Raw genomic sequence first — 13,109 nt, forward strand, 5'->3', positions numbered from 1 at the left:
CTGTAGGTGCATTTCAAGTATTTATGAAGAGTGTAGTCCTATTATTGCGCTTAATTTATGACATGGGGGCGCCCGCGCAATCTTTTTTTTTTTTTTTCCTGCGGAAAGAACTTAAAATACTTATTCATTTTTGGATGTGCTTTCTGTCGTCTGATGCAGTCTCTGTGGATGGAGCGCGTCGCAACGATGAACAGGCTCACAGACATAAACTAAACTGAAACAAATCTATAGAAAGCTTGAAATGTCTACTACGAACTAATTCAAATAAAAAACTAATTTTCTCTAATTATGTAGTCCGTATGAACATGTGCACGCCCATTAACGTACTGTGGAGATGGAGAGTCAGCGCCGGCGTTTGCAGCCAACACTAACTGAGAAAGCACTAATTTAGTAATAAATAATTAAAATGTCTTCTTTTCCCCTGATGCATTCATAATTATTAGCTACTTTTGCTGGTGCTTTGCAGCAAGCTTTATGCGCTGAATGTAGGCTATAATACGCCTAAATGCTTATTAAAAGATGGTTTAGTAGGTTATTATATTAATAATAAAATAGCTGTAGGTGCATTTCAAGTATTTATGAAGAGTGTAGTCCTATTATTGCGCTTAATTTATGACATGGGGCGCCTGCAATCTTTTTTTTTTTTCCTGCGGAAAGAACTTAAAATACTTATTCATTTTGGATGTGCTTTCTGTCGCCTGATGCAGTCTCTGTGGATGGAGCGTCGCAACGATGAACAGGCTCACAGACATAAACTAAACTGAAACAAATCTATAGAAAGCTTGAAATGTCTACTACGAACTAATTCAAATAAAAACTAATTTTCTAATTATGTAGTCCAGATGAACATGTGCACGTCCATTAACGTACTGTGGAGATGGAGAGTCAGCGCCGGCGTTTGCAGCCAACACTAACTGAGAAAGCACTAATTTAGTAATAAATAATTAAAATGTCTTCTTTTCCCCTGATGCATTCATAATTATTAGCTACTTTTGCTGGTGCTTTGCAGCAAGCTTTATGCGCTGAATGTAGGCTATAATACGCCTAAATGCTTATTAAAAGATGGTTTAGTAGGTTATTATATTAATAATAAAATAGCTGTAGGTGCATTTCAAGTATTTATGAAGAGTGTAGTCCTATTATTGCGCTTAATTTATGACATGGGGGCGCCCGCGCAATCTTTTTTTTTTTTTTTCCTGCGGAAAGAACTTAAAATACTTATTCATTTTTGGATGTGCTTTCTGTCGTCTGATGCAGTCTCTGTGGATGGAGCGCGTCGCAACGATGAACAGGCTCACAGACATAAACTAAACTGAAACAAATCTATAGAAAGCTTGAAATGTCTACTACGAACTAATTCAAATAAAAAACTAATTTTCTCTAATTATGTAGTCCGTATGAACATGTGCACGTCCATTAACGTACTGTGGAGATGGAGAGTCAGCGCCGGCGTTTGCAGCCAACACTAACTGAGAAAGCACTAATTTAGTAATAAATAATTAAAATGTCTTCTTTTCCCCTGATGCATTCATAATTATTAGCTACTTTTGCTGGTGCTTTGCAGCAAGCTTTATGCGCGCGGAATGTAGGCTATAATACGCCTAAATGCTTATTAAAAGATGGTTTAGTAGGTTATTATATTAATATATTTAATATAAACGTTCGACTAGTTTACTAGAAAAATCCATAGTCGGGGGCTGGCCTAGCCTACTTGGCACAAGGAACCGATCCATTTTTTTAAATAAAATGCTGTGACATTACGAAGTGTGCAACTGCAAATCACGTCACATATTCCATTGCACGAGTTATGCATGTGTAAGTAGACAAATGTTTTTGTATTATTTAATCTTTCTTAAACTATGGGGGTGCTTTGGTCTTTTTAGGGGTGCTGGAGCACCAGCTAGCCCCTCCCTAGTGCCGCCAATTACAATCATTTGAAGCGTAACATCAGATCCAAAAGTCAGTTTCTCATTTTGAACGTGGCTGCCGCAACATCAGAGTCTATATCCGGACTATAAACTTTTATCCCAATAATTTCATTATTATTTAATGTTTGCAACACAGAAATGTAGCCTACTGTGTAGACTGTTTGTAGCTGTTTCAAACATAAAGTTTATGATGAGAGCTGCTCTTTCTGGATCAGCGGCTGCGGGAAAACCGGTTTAAATATTCCGATGTGATTGTGATTTTAATGGTTTTATAGACATGGTCTCATCGACGTAGCAATAAGATTGAGTGTGTTTGAATCGAGATCGCGATCTTTTAATGAGTAATCCATATGGGCCTGTAGCCTGTTTATTTTTGTACGTCATAATTTGTACCAGACCTCAAAAGTTACCCGGGCCCAGGCCCGGGCGCACGAAGGCACCTCACGAAACTGATTTCGGACAGGCTTCCTTGGCAGCGTAACAGTTTAACGATCTACAACAAAATAGAACGAGTTTTGGTAATAACTAAACAAATATTTAATTACTATAATACTCATTTTTCACTAGAAATAACATCAAAAGTGCAAAAAGTTAATGAGAAATATACATTTACACACAAACTAACCACCAAACGCAACTTCCAGCCGCCATCTTTATTTTTTATCCCAACCGTCTCGCAATGGAACGCACAGGATTGTGGGATATCCAAGACAGCAAAAGATACATCTATGCTGCCTTCAAAAATCGATCAGATGAAGGCATCTCAGGAGACAGGAAGTGAAACTAACTTTGGATTTGGACGTGCCTTGATGCCTTCCTATCTTGGAATGCTCCCTCCGAAGGCAGCATTTTTCAGTTTTCAGATGCAGCCAGAATCTGGAATGTTCCGTTGCCGACATCACGTTCACGTTCACGTTCTGACGACCCAACCTCTTGACGTGATGACGTAGACCCAAAGTAATCGATTTAACACGTTTACATGGCAGGATTTGAATTTTGTTCGGTTTATAGAAAGGTTTATCCCACCCCTCTCAAATCGATTACAATTTCATTCGGATTGGACTTTTAAACCGATTACAATGCTCTATGTTGTAATCAGCTCATCACAAACAGACTGTGACGTACTACATCAGCTCCAAGACTCAGCACCCAAGGACAACTATCTGGAAAACAGCCAGGGAAGCCAGGACAACATATCACAGCCACCGGAAACACCAGAGCCAGAGCCCCGCTCGCCAGACACACTATCCCTCTCTCCAGAATCTCCACTTCTAAGCTTCTCACAGAAAATGGAGGAACTGGTGTATGCTGGGACCAAACTCTCCCACTCGTTCGCTGCAAGCCCCCAGATATCAACTAAAAAACGGCGGGCCCCACAACCACCAAAGACTTCAGGCCCAGCTCTCCCTCCTCCTCCTGTGAGAGCTCTCCGTCCGCTGCCACAACGCCAGGGCCCAAACCCTCCTCCATCGGCTGTAGGTGAACCAAAAACAATTGATAACAGCTCTCAGTGATATGTGTCGGGTCCCCGCTATATTAGCAGCAACACTCACAAATGTTCACAGAACAAGCGGGAACCCAGTGTGCCTGTAGCTTTTTATATTTCTGTTTTATCACGTGATAGAAAATCTAAGGCCTTCTCAAGCCGTACGGCTGACCCATCTAATCTGCGGCCTGTAATGCATCAATCTAAGATTGCTGTAGAGACAAAATGTAATTGCATCAAGTTAGCATTTTTAAACATTCGCTCACTAAAAAATAAATCATTTCTGATCAATGATTTTATAACCACAAACAACCTGGATTTTATGTTTCTAAATGAAACATGGCTTGAAGACAGCTGCAGTGCAACAGTCCTCAATGAAACAGCCCCTCCTAACTTTAACTTTACAAGTGTCTGCAGGACTGTTAGGAGAGGTGGAGGTGTAGCTGCTCTATTTAAAGATGTTTATCAATGCAAGCAAGTGTCATTTGGTCAGTATTTGTCCTTTGAATACCTAGGTATTGTGCTGAAAGGTGCTCCATTCTGTTTTATCATTATTTACAGGCCTCCAAAATACTCTCCAGCCTTTGTTGAAGAGTTCACAGAACTGTTATCAATGATTTCCTCAGAGTTTGACTGTTTTACTATTGCAGGGGACTTTAATATTCACATAGATAATGCAGAAATCAAAACTGCAAAAGAAATTATTACTGTTTTAAACACTTTTGATCTGACCCAGCATGTGCATGGACCCACACACAATCGTGGACACACTCTAGATTTACTCATCAGTAAAGGTCTAAACATTTCATCCATTGTTGTTAAGGATGTAGCACTATCTGATCACTTCTGTATTTTCTTTGATATATTGATCTCTGTTACCACTGAATCTAGATCTGTCTCTGTCAGAAAGAGATGCATTAATGAGAAAACTAGTGCGCTATTTATGAAGGCTATATCTTCAACACCAAGCATTTCTGCAGACTCTGTTGATCTTCTCCTGGATTCTTTTAACTCAAAAGTTAAGAATGTTATTGATGATATTGCTCCGACAAGGGTCTGCAAGAAGAATGGCAGACAAAAATCACCATGGAGAAAATCAACAGCAGTTCAGAGTATGAAAAGACAATGCAGAAAAGCTGAGCGGATGTGGCCGAAGACAAAACTTGAAATTCACTATAGCATCTATAAAGACAGCCTTCATGCTTTCAATGTGGAACTAGCCACAGCTAGACAGACCTTCTTCTCAAACCTTATAAACAGTAACTTAAACAACTCTCGCACTCTTTTTGCTACTGTGGAGAGACTGACGAACCCCCCAAGTCAGATTCCCAGTGAAATGCTCTCCGACAGTAAATGCAATGAGTTCGCTTCCTTCTTTTCTGAGAAGATCAATAATATCAGAAAGGAGATTGGCATATCTACTTTTGCAGAGGTCACACAGATTCGACCGCAATTTCAAAAAGAAGTGACTATGTCTGTTTTTGAAGCAATTGATTGCAAAATATTGAAAGAAATAGTACAGCACCTTAAATAATCAACCTGCTATCTTGACACACTTCCCGCATCTTTTTTCAAAAGTGTGCTTAACTGTTTAGAAGCAGATCTCTTAGAAGTGGTGAACACCTCACTTCTTTCTGGGACTTTTCCAAACTCCCTGAAAACTGCAGTTGTTAAGCCCCTTCTGAAAAAGCGCAATCTTGATAACACAATGTTGAACAACTATAGACCAATATCAAATCTTCCGTTCATAGGTAAGATTATTGAAAAGGTCGTTTTTAATCAGCTGAACAACCACTTAAACTTAAATGGATACCTGGACAATTTTCAATCTGGTTTCCGAGCACATCATAGCACAGAGACAGCGTTTATTAAGATAATAAATGATATTCGCTTAAATTCTGATTCAGGCAAAATATCAGTGCTGGTACTACTAGATCTTATTGCTGCGTTTGACACTGTTGATCATAACATACTTCTAGAGAGACTGGAAAACTGGATCGGGCTTTCTGGGATGGTACTCAAATGGTTCAGGTCATACTTAGAAGGGAGAGGTTATTATGTGAGTATAGGAGAGCATAAGTCTAAGTGGACGTCCATGACATGCGGAGTCCCACAAGGCTCAATTCTTGCACCACTCTTGTTTAGCCTGTATATGCTCCCACTAAGTCAAATAATGAGAAAGAACCAAATTGCCTATCACAGCTATGCTGATGATACGCAGATTTACCTAGCCTTATCTCCAAATGACTACAGCCCCATTGACTCCCTCTGCCAATGCATTGATGAAATAAACTGTTGGATGTCTCAGAACTTTCTTCAGTTAAATAAGGAGAAAACTAAAGTCATTGCATTTGGAAACAAAGATGAAGTTATCAAGGTGAATGCATACCTTGACTCTAGGGGTCAATCAACTAAAAACCAAGTCAAAAATCTTGGGGTGTTTCTGGAGACAGACCTTAGTTTTAGTAGTCATGTCAAAGCAGTAACTAAATCAGCATACTATCATCTCAAAAACATTGCAAGAATTAGATGTTTTGTTTCCAGTCAAGACTTGGAGAAACTGGTTCATGCCTTTATCACCAGCAGGGTGGATTATTGTAATGGTCTCCTCACCGGCCTTCCAAAGAAAACCATTAGACAGCTGCAGCTCATCCAGAACGCTGCTGCCAGGATTCTGACTAGAACCAGAAAATTTGAGCATATCACACCAGTCCTCAGGTCCTTACACTGGCTTCCGTTTACATTTAGGATTGATTTTAAAGTACTTTTACTCGTTTATAAATCTCTAAATGGCCTAGGACCTAAATACATTGGAGATATGCTCACTGAATATAAACCTAACAGACCACTCAGATCATTAGGATCGAGTCAGTTAGAAATACCAAGGGTTCACACAAAACAAGGGGAGTCTGCTTTTAGATATTATGCCGCCCGCAGTTGGAACCAGCTTCCAGAAGAGATCAGATGTGCTAAAACATTAGCCACATTTAAATCCAGACTCAAAACTCATCTGTTTAGCTGTGCATTTGTTGAATGAGCACTGTGCTACGTCCGAACTGACTGCACTATGTATAATCACTCTCTATCCTTAAATGTTTTAAATTCTTTTAAAATCAATTTTTAAATCACTTTGTTTTTATTGTTGTGATTTTTATTATTTTTAATCTCTTATTATTTTTAATGACTATTTCACTTCCTTTTATGTAAAGCACTTTGAATTACCATTGTGTATGAAATGTGCTATATAAATAAACTTGCCTTGCCTATGTAAACGCACCTAGTGTTAAAGACTGATCAACCATATTTGATGCCTGTACAGATGATACATTAATACAGATATATGTTTTCTTTTAAGTATCACCAGTATTTTTTTTAAATAACTTATACAGCTAAGCAATGCAAAACTTGCACTTGTATTTAATTACCATTTTTAAATCATGTTTTACCTTCACTATGTTAATTTAAACTCTCGTGCTGTGCTGGAAATCCTTTACCTAAAAAAATTACCAACCTTTTAAAAATTGATATTAAATCTCTTGTAATGCTATATTATCAACAAATCTTGTATTCAATCCATTTTGTCAACTTTAAAATTTTACCTTCATAGTGTTCACTCAAAAACTGAGGAAAATGTTGTTATATTGTGTGAGCAAAGTCAATAGGTTGTAGCCCAATGCGATAACATTAACATTAACTAACATTTTCAAGAAAAAGTGTCAAAACGACCACAAAATAAAATTCACTGGCATGACAAATTAAATTCTTCATTAATAAAGTCTGTAATTATAAAAGAATTATCAGGACACTATTTAAAATAGTTTTAGACAGAGTATAGCACCTCATATAGCAGAACATGTCAACTAACCGTATGAATAAACTGAATTATAAACAGAGACACTTGCCTGTTATGAGCCAAAGAAAAAGCAAAATGAACTTTTTCAAACTGACAGTCCTTTTGTCAAAAAGTTGCAATGTTTGTTCTCTCCGCATCTTCATCATGTACATTTTCTTTGCGTTAAGACTAAACAGCTTATCACCCAAGGAGACGCATATGATCTTGAATTCACACTGTCTCAGACAATCACTTCCTGCATCCGTGTTTTTTGGTTGCTTATGTCACAAAAACTTAATTTACAATAAAATGTCATAATGCTTGATTGAAAACGCTGCAAAAAATCACAAGTTACAAATGCATCACTTGGTTTAGACATTTAAGATTACTCTGATAACAGTTATTCACTTTATGTACAATGAAGTCGACTTCAAAGCGTTTCCCTCTTGGGGTCTCTGAGTATAAACGCTGTTCCGTTTCCTAGTTCTCATTTTACAATTTTAGAACAACTGGAATGGGTCACTGCTGAAGTGAGTTATATTTATTTATATGCAGTGGGTGACAACCTCAAATAAAGATGTTAATAGGACTTGAAACAGGATGTGAATGAAGCACTATTTCTGTACAGATGTTAATAACGGATCTTTTAAATTTTCCTTTCTAAAATAGCCTACCGATTATATCATGTTCAGTTTCTTTGATGTTGATTAATGATCACATGGCATGCAGGTAAATAAAAATATTTCATCTTTTTTAGTAAGTGTTTTATAGAAATACAAAGACAGTTCACTCCTATACTTATGAATGGGAGAAACTGCAATGCGCAATATGGAGGAATAGTCCCACCTTCTAAATGAAAGAGCCAAATTCCCCATAGAAACCAGACTAGACCAGCCAATGCACATGCGCAGTCATAGGTCTAGCCTGAAAAATAAGCTTTTTAAACGCTATTTGGGCATAAGAAACTTGCTAATGTAATTTAACTGTGAGTTCAGTGAGTAGATTTTAAGATTTCAGGATTCCCCCATTCATTGCTGCCCGGAGGCGTTGCAAATATGGCTGCCGAGTGAAGAGACTTTCCTCGAAAGGGAGTTTGTTTTAAAATGATTTATTTTCATTTAAATTTTTTATGATTTAATTGTCAGCTTTAGGCCATCAATATTTTACGTCAATTTGACGTTGACTTAACGTTGGATTTTGGTTGCACAACCTAAAAACAACAAAATCTCAATGTCAGCTGAAGTCGGTATTGGACATCAATTTAACATTGCCATTAGACGTTGAATTTACATTGAATTTTGGTCACCCGACGTCGCAACCAAAACTTAACCAAATATCAGCGTCTTATGACGTTGTGTGCCTGTTTTGTGCTTGCTGGGTTCTCTCTATCTGAAAACAAGTAAAACAATATATAAAAAAAAAAAAACAGTAAAATACAACAGTTAGACAACAGACTCAACATAATTGTGAGCTGTGGATCAGCAGTAAAGCTTTGGATAGAAATTCATTCATTATGTAGTTTTTTTGCCTCGAAATATCAGTTTCAAAATCCTTCAGAAGGTACACTGACTTCTAATGATGCATTTCTTTCTCATGTGCCCTTTCAAATGTCTGTTCTGTGAATACGTTTGGTGATTTTTTTTTTTTCTGTGAAGATTTATGTCGATAGGTGTTTAATTCAATTGCAACGCTTGTAAAAGTAAGCTTGTCTGTCTTTCTCTTTCCTGTCTTTCTGTGTGACAGACATTCTGCTTTTGACTTTCCTACCCATAAGGAGCTCAGCTGGGCTGTTGATCGGTTGCACATGAGAGCTAATAGAGGGTCTGTCTGCTTCACGATCCTTTTTGCAATTTGGACCACCCTTTCTGCATGGCCGTTGCCCTGAGGGTGGTGAGGGCTTGACTTTATGTGTCTGGAAAACTGAGGACCGTTGTCACTCACCACCTCATCAGGAATCCCAAATCTGGTGAAGACAGCTTTCAAATTCTGGGTGACATAGGATGTTGTAGTGGAAGGTAAGTACAGTATCTCCAGGAATCTGGAGTAGTAGTCTGATGCAATTTAATAATTGTGTCTCTTATACTCACAAAGATCAACTGCAATCCTTTTCCAGGGCCGTTCGGGGAACAGTGTGGAGATCAGTGGCTCTTTCTGCTGGGTATGTCTCAACTCACAACACGTTTGACATGACATTGCTGCAGGGGCGGCGCTATAGGGTGGGCTGAGGGGGCTGAAGCCCTGAATGTTTTTATTACCTTGTCTTGTGCGCATCAAGACTGAGTTTTCATGCGCTTCATAATTCTATTTAACTAGCTTTCAAACAGCAAAATGCAGCTGCTTCAGGTATCTGTAACATACTGTAGCCTATAAATTCATAATACCGATCTCACCATCTGTCAAAATTAGATTATTGCTACTGTATAGCAACAAATATAGATTTTTAATCATGGCATTATAGGACACACGCATTTAGAGCGATTATATGAACAGATTGGTTAGCATTTAGCATCTTTTGCAGGCTTTACTAAGTGTCAAGGCAACAAAATTCAACAAGAAGTTAATAAGTGATTTAAATCGTAGAGAAAATTTTTTCTTTTGCTCTGGCAAAAATGGTTCTAAACAAAGCCATGTTTTGGGTCTCTGCACATAGCAGTGTTTCGTTACTGAATGAATTTGCGGAGTCTCAGGTCCGTAGGGGGAGTGAATGTCCATCTGCTCCCCGGGCGCCACAGCAATATGGCTGTCCACTGCTTCGGGTGTGTGTTCACGGTGTGTGTGTGTGTGTGTGTGTGTGTGTGTTTGTTCACTTCTCACTGCTATGTGTGTGCACTTGGGTGGGTTAAATTCCGAGTATGGGTCACCATACTTGGCCACACGTCACGTCCTTTCCTTCCTTTCCTTAGTGATGCCATGTAGACAGAGAAGAGAAGTGGTCCAAGAACTGAGCCCTGAGGCACCCCAGTAGCTAAATGTTGCGACTTGGACACCTCACCTCTCCAAGATACCTTGAAGGACCTATCTGAGAGGTAAGACTCAAACCACTGGCGTCCGGTTCCTGAGATGCCATTTTCTAACAGGGTTGACAGCAGTGTTCATTTTGGCAGGCATTTTTTATTTAGTCTTAGTTTTTATCATGAGACGAAAATGCTTTATAGTCTTAGTCACATTTTAGTCATTTGAGTTTCATAGTTTTAGTCTAGTTTTAGTCGACAAAAAGTCATTGCATTTGTCAACTTTTAGTCATTACTTTTAGTCAAACTGCAGTTACCAACATTTATTTTGGTAGCCATTTTATATGTAGTCTTCAAACAAAAATAGTCATTAATTCATCTCTCTTTAAATCAATTAAGCTTATGATAAATTTGAATCAAGGATTGAATTTGGAAAAACTGGAATAAATATAAATTTTTTGGTAGAGATACAAATTAAACATTTTTCAGATACAGTAGTATACATTTAACGTCTTTTCTTGGTTAACATTAATGTAGGGATGTCCAGATCCGATCACGTGATCGGAAATCGGGCCCGATCACATGGTTCATCAGGACTCGGATATATTTCCTTCTGTGAAACTTACTACTGTGATGACAGTAAGAGTTAGGAGTGCAGTTCCTAAAAAGCACATTACTGGCTTTGCAAACACTGTGGCACTTTTATTTTTTTTATTTGTTTACATGCCTGCCGGTGTCCTGACATTTTATCCTACCCGTCAGATTTTCCTACCAGGGCTTACTGCGCACATCAATATTGCGTCTTTTTTCTCATGCTGAACAACAGTATTTAATGTATCTGCATTACTGTAAGGGTAGGTTTAGGGTTGGGGTAGGTGTAGACATTAATAAATCATAATTTGACAGGTAGCATTTTTCATTGTCGAATTGTACCTACTGTTTTAATGGGAGGTAGCAAAATCTGACAGGGTAGCACAAATCAACAGAACACCTGGTATTTTAAGTTGAGGTGCTATCTGTTTTTATATTAGCCTTTTTTTTATATTTACAGTTGCACTAAAGTCCAAAAGTGAAGAATTTATGTTATTTATTACTTGATTGTTCAAGCTACGTCACAGAAGTGCTCTGTTTGTTAACAGAGTTGTTGAATGTTAAAATAAGGTGAATTAAATAAAAAATAAGGAACATCCTGGATCCGTTTCTTCGCTCTTCTTTATTCTTTTTTTATGTATTATAGAAGTATTGGATCGGGACTCGGTATCGGTAGATACTCAAAATCAAATGACTCGGATTCGAGGGCCAAAAAACCTGATTGGGACATCCCTACATTAATGACACAGATAGGTATTTAATAGGAATGCTGTCCATTTAAAACGGATGCATGTAATACTGACACAAGTTCAGTTTTCACCCACCTGTTTACATTCACTTAAGCCATAACCGACTGTATTTTACGTGAGATACTTTACACAATAGACATTTGGACTGCTGTGTGTGTATTTGAGCACCAAGAACTGATCAAGAACTTCTATCAGCGCGATTCCGCCTATCACGCCTTCACTAACTTTAAGTTAATCGACAACAAATTGTGACTCCCAGGAAAAACGGGACGTCTGTTCACCTTATCCCTAACCCTTCAGGTGCTGAGGCCATTGTTTCAGATCGCTAGACACGGCATAAATTTCGTCATAGTTTTTATCATCAGATATTAATTTTAGCTCGTCTCGTCTTAGTCACAGAAAAAAGGTTTGTTAACGAATATTTTTCGTCGCCGTCTTAGTTGATGAAATTAACACTGGTCGACAGGAGAATCCGCTCTTGCCAGTCTTACGGCTTCAACAACTGAGAGCAAGGCAGTCTCGGTCGAATGTTCATTTCTGAAGCCAGATTGGTTGCTGTCCAGGAGGTTGTTCTGTGTGAGTGTGACTGTGGAGCTTGCAGGTTGGCAATAAATTATGGTGTTCTATAAAGAAACTAGTTCAAAATGCATCAGCGTTGCGCAGACCGATCGGCATATGACATCAAAGTACCGCGAGAGTGAATGGAATTCCTCTCACGGTACTTTGATGTCATACACCGATCGGTCTGCGCAACGCTGATGCATTTTGAACTAGTTTCTTTATAGAACACCATAATTTATTGCCAACCTGCAAGCTCCATCACAGTCACTTACGCTTTCTAGTATTTTCCCGACAACCCCCCCACCAAAACAGAGGAAGAGGCAGAAAAGGCCAAGGACAGAGGTGCATATCAGATGAAATAAGGGCCACTATGTGGACTGTGTTGTCACTCAAGGCCTTACAATGGCTGAGGCAGGTCAAAGGGTGCAGCCAAATATTGGGAGATCGACCATATCCTCAACAATTCAAACATTTCAGATCAATATCCCACATACAGTAATGTGTAAATTTGTACTTTTGAAATGAATATATGGCATACAAAAGAAGTGCAGCCTACTGCATTTCAATACAGTAACTGCCAAACTGTTGCCATAGTTGACATCAGGTAATACTAACAGAGTGCACTGTTATATTGACTACATGACTAAGAATTATGACTATCTTGTTTGTGAACAATGACACAAGGACTTTTCATTCTGATAGCACTGATATGTTCACTGACATAAATACTTTCTTTTGAGAGATGAATTAAAGATTTTGAGCAAGTTACAGGCTTTTGCAGGAAATCCATTGTGTGGAGCTGTTTGAACGAATTGTTTTGAGAAATGCACATACTTCTTTGCAGATATTAAGGATGATTCAAGAAATGCAGTACATGGACTGGGAAAAACTGTCATTTGTGTTTCCTGCTAGTTAAATGTCAAATACATAAACAAAGAATTACTGTCTCTAAACCTCTTTTTTTCTTTATTCAAAGTATGGAAACTATCCAAAGATGCAAATATTCATTCA

The 13,109-nt window shown here is 38.3% G+C and overlaps 1 long non-coding RNA gene across 1 annotated transcript; it reads left to right on the plus strand.

The window, feature by feature from the left end:
- The first annotated feature begins 9,138 nt into the window (after positions 1-9,138).
- LOC131529017 (uncharacterized) lies at positions 9,139-13,035 on the plus strand. The gene is made up of 4 exons (XR_009267978.1): positions 9,139-9,261; positions 9,360-9,404; positions 10,150-10,272; positions 12,943-13,035. It is a non-coding gene; the product is annotated as an uncharacterized LOC131529017 (long non-coding RNA).
- The last annotated feature ends 74 nt before the right edge of the window (positions 13,036-13,109 follow it).

Source organism: Onychostoma macrolepis, chromosome 02 (assembly GCF_012432095.1).
Source record: "Onychostoma macrolepis isolate SWU-2019 chromosome 02, ASM1243209v1, whole genome shotgun sequence".
NCBI classification, from domain to species: domain Eukaryota; kingdom Metazoa; phylum Chordata; class Actinopteri; order Cypriniformes; family Cyprinidae; genus Onychostoma; species Onychostoma macrolepis.